This window comes from Scylla paramamosain, chromosome 19 (genome assembly GCF_035594125.1).
Source record: "Scylla paramamosain isolate STU-SP2022 chromosome 19, ASM3559412v1, whole genome shotgun sequence".
NCBI lineage: Eukaryota > Metazoa > Arthropoda > Malacostraca > Decapoda > Portunidae > Scylla > Scylla paramamosain.
Genome location: NC_087169.1, coordinates 367,501 through 375,000, shown reverse-complemented (window position 1 = coordinate 375,000; position 7,500 = coordinate 367,501). Strand labels below are relative to the sequence as shown.

General features: G+C 41.0%; 1 protein-coding gene across 6 annotated transcripts in view; it reads left to right on the top strand.

Annotated features, from left to right (window-relative positions):
- LOC135109518 (uncharacterized) overlaps nucleotides 1-7,500 on the top strand; it is a 79,023-nt gene that overhangs the window by 33,094 nt on the left and 38,429 nt on the right. The window lies entirely within an intron of this gene.

The window sequence follows — 7,500 nt, the reverse complement described above, 5'->3', positions numbered from 1 at the left end:
TTTTTTACTGTTTTACTGTTTTGTTTTATTTTTTTCTGTACATGTTAGTCTCGATAACCTCTCACCACCTTTGCTTACGTAGAAGCGGATCTTTTCATTGCTTTGATTATTTTTTTTGTGTATTTTCTGTCCTCCATACCTTTCATCACCTGTCTCTACGCAAAAAGATTTAAATCTTTTATAGCATTTTTCAATATATCTTGCATTCCAAATAGCATTCAGCATCTTTATTTGCGAAAAGAGTTTCTAATATTTGTAGTATTTTACTACTTATTATTTTATTACTTCTTGGTATACATATCTTGCAGTGTCCATGCCTTTGAGCGTCCGCCCTCGTTTGCCTTGTGTCTGTCCACCTTGCGTGTGTAGTATTGACACAGCTGCTGCAGAGGCTCGGGCGGATTGGAGTGCTTAATAGTGATGAATGTAAGTCACAAAATGCAGCGCGTATCTATTTTTGTCTGCCTTTGCAGTGAGTTAATTCCAGGGCGGTGACTCACTGCTAGGCTGAGTTTGTCCATTTTTGTCTGGTTTGGTTCAGCGCGGGTTCATGTTAATTGTGGTGGGTTAAGTTGTTACGTTCATCATTGTCATCATCAACATCGTCTTCATTATAGTTTTTGTTATCATAATTGTTTAAAGCTGGCTGAAGTAAGGTGTAGAAAAGAAGGGATGTCATATAGAAGAACCATTGTCATCCTCATAGAGAGACGTAGGTTAAGAGGGGACCTGATGGAAGTCTTTAGGTGGTATAAGGGTTATAACAAGGGGGATGTAAGCAAGATTCTTAGGATCAGCAACCAGGATAAAACAAGAAATAACGGGTTACAAGCTTGAAAAATTTAGGTTTAGGAAAGAGATAGGAAGAAATTGGTTCTCAAATAGAGTGGTGGATGAGTGGAACGGACTCAGTAATCATGTTGTTAGTGCTGGGACATTAGGGAGCTTTAAGAGAAGATTAGACGGGTTTATGGATGAGGATGACAGGTGGAAATAGGTAGGTATATTTCATACAGGGACTGCCACGTGTAAGCCTGGTCGCTTCTTGCAGCTTCCCTTATTTCTTATGTTCATTATTATCAACATCATCATTATCATTGTTATCATCGTCATCATTATTGTGTAAAGGCAGATGGAGTAAGGTTTAGAAAAGATATTATATCATATACCAGGATTTTCACCGTTATCATTATCATCATCATCATCATCATCATCATCATCATCAGCCTCGCCATCATCGTCGCTATCATCATCACGATCATCATTCAGTTCCACAGCAAGACAATGATCTTTTTCCTAATATTTTCACTTATCACCGTTATCAATCATTATCACCACCACCACCACCACCGTCACAGTCATCACTATCATCATTATCCATGTCCATGTCCACTGTTTTATTGATTTTTCAAAAATAATCTGCACATCGTCACGTCAGATAGATAGATAGATAGATAGATAGATAGATATCCCTCGCTTTTTTGTGCATTGAGCATTGTAGTACGGCCTTAAGTGTCTCTCTCTCTCTCTCTCTCTCTCTCTCTCTCTCTCTCTCTCTCTCTCTCTCTCTCTCCTCTCTCTCTCTCTCTCTCTCTCTCTCTCTCTCTCTCTCTCTCGTTGTAACTCTTATCTTCTCATGTCTCATTCGCTTGGAACTTTATAATTTTCTCCTTTTCTTTTCTTGGTTTAGTTTTAGTATCCTTGAGTTGGTGCAATATTTGTGATGGTGTTCACTGTCAGTAGGAGGTAAGGATTTTTGTTATGGTAGGTGTGTGTGTGTGTGTGTGTGTGTGTGTGTCATTGTCTTGTACCTGTCTGTCAGTCTGTCTGTCGTTGTGCATCCATCTGTATTTTTGTTTGTGCATCTGTACTTGTCTACCTGCATGTGTGTGTGTGTGTGTGTGTGTGTGTACACACAGGTGTGTAGAGGCAGGCGGGGAGAACAAAACAACACAGCAGCACAGCACACCACACCTTGCATCCAGGGACTTGTGGACCAGAGCGTTGGTGAGGCACCACCTCATCCCAGGTGACCTAACCAGACCTGTCACTGATAAGGAAATGCCATTCGATCTTTTACTTTATTCATGTCATGTCTGGGAGCTCACTTTTCTGTCTTCCTCTTCACTTAATATTTTTTTTCCTCGACAGGGATTATATATATATATATATATATATATATATATATATATATATATATATATATATATATATATATATATATATATATATATATATATATATATATATATATATATATATATATATATATATATATATATATATATATATATATATATATATATATATATATATATTATATATATATATATATATATATATATATATATATATATATATATATATATAATACGAGGTGTGTCATTAAAGTTCCAGGACTGGTGCCACACAAGTTTTATTTCACATCCAGGCTACAACTATAGGTTATCTCCTTCGAAGTAATCCCCCTGGCACCGCATGCACTTGTCCATCCTTCTCTGCCAGGCTTGCATGCACTGCTGGAAGGATTCTTGCGGGATGCTCCTCAGCTCCGTCGTCACGGCCTTTTTGATGTCGTCCGCATCATCAAAACGGGTCCCCTTCATGACCTCCTTGAGCTTGGGGAAGAGGAAGAAGTCGCACGGAGCGAGGTCAGGTGAGTAGGGCGGTTGCTCCAGCACGGCGATGTTCTTCTTGGCCAAGAACTCTCTGATGCTCAGGGCATTGTGAGCAGGCGCATTGTCGTGGTGAAGCAGCCACGAGTTGCCCTGCCACAACTCCCGCCTCTTCTCGCGCACTGCACGAAGCAGACGCCGCAGTACTTCTTTGTACACATGTTGGTTGACTGTCTGGCCCTGTGGCAAGAACTCGCAGTGGACGATGCCCCTCACATCGAAGAAAGCGATCAACATGACCTTGAAGCTGGACCTGGACTGCCTTGCTTTCTTCGGCCGTGGCGACGCCGGACTCTTCCATTGAAGGCTCTGGCGTTTGGTCTCCGGGTCGTACTCAAATACCAGGACTCATCGCCGGTGATGACTCTCCTGAGCAAGTCTGGTTCAGTTTCCAGACGCTCGAGGATGTCCTGACACACCTGCATGCGTCGTCCCTTCTGGTCATCGTTCAGGAGTCTCGGCACCATCTTCGCACAGACTTTCCGCATGCCAGATCTTCAGTGATAATCTTCCACACGCTGTTGTGGTTCATGCCAAGCTCATCTGCGATCTTTCGAACAGTCAACCGACGATCGTCACGCACCATCTGCTTGACACGCTCAACATTGGCCTCATTCCTGCTCGTTGAGGGTCTTCCACTCCTGGGGTCATCTTCCACGTCCTCCCGGCCCTCTTTGAACCTCTTGCACCACTCAAAAAACACGTGAGCGTGACATTGTCTCATCCCCGTACACTTTTTGCAGCATACCCAGTGCTTCTGACGGCGTTTTCCCCAACTGCACCAAAAACTTCAAGTTTGTTCGCTGTTCAGCGCTCATTGTTAAACGACCTGCAACAGAGGACATGATTTTAAAAGCACGTAAGAAAAAGATTAGTGACTGTAGAGGGTTGGGAGCGCAGTTGTATACTCACAGAAGGATTACTTTGAAGGGGAAATATGGTGGTTTGTGGCTTGGGTTTGAAATTCATCTTTTAGGACACCAGTCCTGGAACTTTAATGACACACCTCGTATATATATATATATATATATATATATATATATATATATATTTTTTTTTTTTTTTGTCATGTTATTGGCCGAGTTTACCTTGAATGGGATCACGTTTTCTTAGTGTCCCCCGTGTTCCGGTTACCTGCCATTCGGGCATTATCCTTATTATTGTTATAAGTAGTGTAAGGCTTATTTACCCATTTTATATCATGTAGTATTATTCTCTTCATCATTTAAGTTCTCCATATCTTTGTATGTATAAGGGAGGAAATATAATTGAGGTTGAAATATGTAGAAAACGAGAGGAGCTTGAGTGGGCAACAACACATTCCAAGGAGGGGAAGGCAGAGCGCCTTAGGTCGTGAGGTATATCGGAGGGAAGGCGTCTCTCAGGGAAGGATCTTGGTGTGGATTGGTGATGGAATGAGTGTGTGGAGGTATTAGTGGTGTAGCGGTATAACCTTGATATCCAGGATCAGGTTAGTGAGTCTTTTGTGGTACCAAGAGCTCTTGTCCGCTGAAATTCGGTTGTTGAGTTGTGCCGGTGACGCTGTTGGAAGGGGTCATAGGTCAAACTGGCAGCCATTTTGTGAGTGGAGGTTGTGGTGTTGACCTTGGAAGTTGGTGTTGTGGTGTATTGGTGATTTTGGGGATGATTTTATGGTGTTATGGGTAATCTTTGGTGATGATGGTAATCTCCTGTGAGGCTTGAGGAGGTGAAATACGGGAATTATTGTCTGGGGACGCGGTAATGGCGTCTGGGTAAATTCCTGCGGTTGAGGGGAAATATTTCAGTGACTGGTGGAGGTGTAAACGGGTTCTGGTGTTGTGTGAAGTGACGAGAACGTCATGTAGTAACGTGTACTACCTCATGTTGTTTGTGAATTATTATTAGTATTAATATATGTGGTTGTAACATAGAATAATCGTGTTTTCTACTCCCCCAACATCAATCTGGTATTAGAGGTAATTCCGGGTGTGCTGAGTCAAGGTAAAGGTGGAGTGAGAGATAATTCTGGCGATTTCGGATAGGTCGGGTAGGCACTCGAAGCCTTTAAAAATCCAGACCTTTAAAACTTTCCGGGATCAGTGTAACATCCACTTTCTTGGAGAGATAACCGGGATCGTACGATCGTAAATAAGTAAGCGATCGTGACAATATATATATATATATATATATATATATATATATATATATATATATATATATATATATATATATATATATATATATATATATATATATATATATATATACATATATATATATATGTATATATATACATATATATATGTACATACATATATATATATACATATATATATATATATATATATACATACATATATATATATATATATATATATATATATATATATATATATATATATATATATATATATATATATATATATATATATATATATATATTTGTGACGTTGGATTTGAGTGTCTTTTATGTGTTTGTGTGTGTGTGTGTGTGTGTGTGTGTGTGTAGTTGTGTGCCGTCTACCTGTCACTCTACCAGTCCTTCTACCTATCAATCCCTGTTCACCTTGCTGTCACTCTGTCACTCTCGAGTAGGGCTATCAGACGCATGGTTGTGTGTACATCTTTTTTTTTTTTATATAGGAAGGACACTGGCAACAAAAATCGAATAAAAAAAAATGCCCACTGAAATGCCAGTCCCATAGAAGGGTCAAAGCAGTGGTCAAAAACTCATGGATAAATGTTTTGAAACCTTCCTCTTGAAGGAATTCAAGTCATAGGAAGGTGGAAATACAGAAGCAGGCAGGGAGTTCCATAGTTTACCAGAGAAAGGGATGAAATGATTGAGAATATTGGTTAACTCTTGCGTTAGAGAGATAGACAGAATAGAGGTGAGAGAAAGAAGAAAGTCTTGTGCAGCGAGGCCGCGGGAGGAGGGGAAGCATGCAGTTAACAAGATCAGAAGAGCAGTTAGCATAAAAATAGCGGTAGAAGACAGCTAGAGATACAACATTGCGGCGGTGAGAGAGAGGCTGAAGACAGTCAGTTAGAGGAGAGGAGTTGATGAGACGAAAAGCTTTTCATTCCAACCCTGTCTAGAAGAGCAGTATGAGTGGAATCCCCCCAGACATATGAAGCATACTCCATACATGGACAGATAAGGCCCTTGTACAGAGTTAGCAGCTGGGGGAATGAAAAAAAAAAACTGGCGGAGACGTCTCAGAACACTTAACTTCATAGAAGCTATTTTAGCTAGAGATGAGATGTGAAGTTTCTAGGTTCAGATTATAAGTAAAGGACAGACCGAGGATGTTCAGTGTAGAAGAAGGGGACAGTTGAGTGCCATTGAAGAAGAGGGGATAGTTGTCTGGAAGGTTGTGTCGAGTTGATAGATGGAGGAATTGAGTTTTTGAGACATTGAACATTACCAAGTTTGCTCTGCCCCAATCAGAAATTTTAGAAAGATCAGAAGTCAAGCGTTCTGTGGCTTCCCTGCGTGAACTGTTTACCTCCTGAACGGTTGGACGTCTTTGAAAAGACATGGAAAAGTGCAGGGTGCTATCATCAGCGTAGGAGTGGATAGGAAAAGAAGTTTGGTTTAGAAGATCATTAATGAATAATAAGAAGAGAGTGGGTGACAGGACAGAACCCTGAGGAACACCACTGTTAATAGATTTAGGAGAAGAACAGTGACCGTCTACCACAGCAGCAATAGAACGGTCAGAAAGGAAACTTGAGATGAAGTTACAGAGAGAAGGATAGAAGCCGTAGGAGGGTAGTTTGGAATGAAAACTTTGTGCCAGACTCTATCAAAAGCTTTTGATATGTCCAAGGCAACAGCAAAAGTTTCACCAAAATCTCTAAAATCAAGACTCAGTAAGGAAAGCCAGGAGATCACCAGTAGAGCGGCTTTGACGGAACCCATACTGGCGATCAGATAGAAGGTTGTGAAGTGATAGATGCTTAAGAATCTTCCAGTTGAGGATAGATTCAAAAACTTGAGATAGGCAGGAAATTAAAGCAGTAGGAAGGTAGTTTGAGGGATTAGAACGGTCACCCTCTTTTAGGAACAGGCTGAATATAAGCAAACTTCCAGCAAGAAGGAAAGGTAGATGTTGACAGACAGAGCTGAAAGAGTTTGATTAGACTACGTGCAAGCACGAAGGCACAGTTTCGGAGAACAATAGGAGGGACCCCATCAGATCCATAAGCCTTCCGAGGGTTTAGACCAGCGAGGGCATGGAAAACATCATTGCGAAGAATTTTAATAGGTAGCATGAAGTAGTCAGAGGGTGGAGGAGAGGAAGGAACAAGTCCAGAATCGTCCAAGATAGAGTTTTTAGCAAAGGTCTGAGCAAAGAGTTCAGCTTTAGAAATAGATGTGATAGCAGTGGTGCCATCTGATTGAAATAAAGGTGGGAAAGAAGAAGAAGCAAAGTTATTGGAGGTATTTTTGGCCAGATGCCAGAAGTCACGAGGGGAGTTAGAACTTGAAAGGTTTTGACACTTTCTGTTAATAAAGGAGTTTTTGGCTAGTTGGAGAACAGGCTTGGCATGGTTCCGGACAGAAATATAAAGTGCATGAGATTCTGGTGATGGAAGGGTTAAGTACCTTTTGTCGGCCACCTCTCTATCATGTATAGCACGAGAACAAGCTGTGTTAAACCAAGGTTTGGAAGGTTTAGGTCGAGAAAAAGAGTGATGAATGTACGCCTCCATGCCAGACACTATCACCTCTGTTATGCGCTCAGCACACAAAGACGGGTCTCTGACACGGAAGCAGTAGTCATTCCAAGGAAAATCAGCAAAATACCTCCTCAGGTCCCCCCAACTAGCAGAGGCA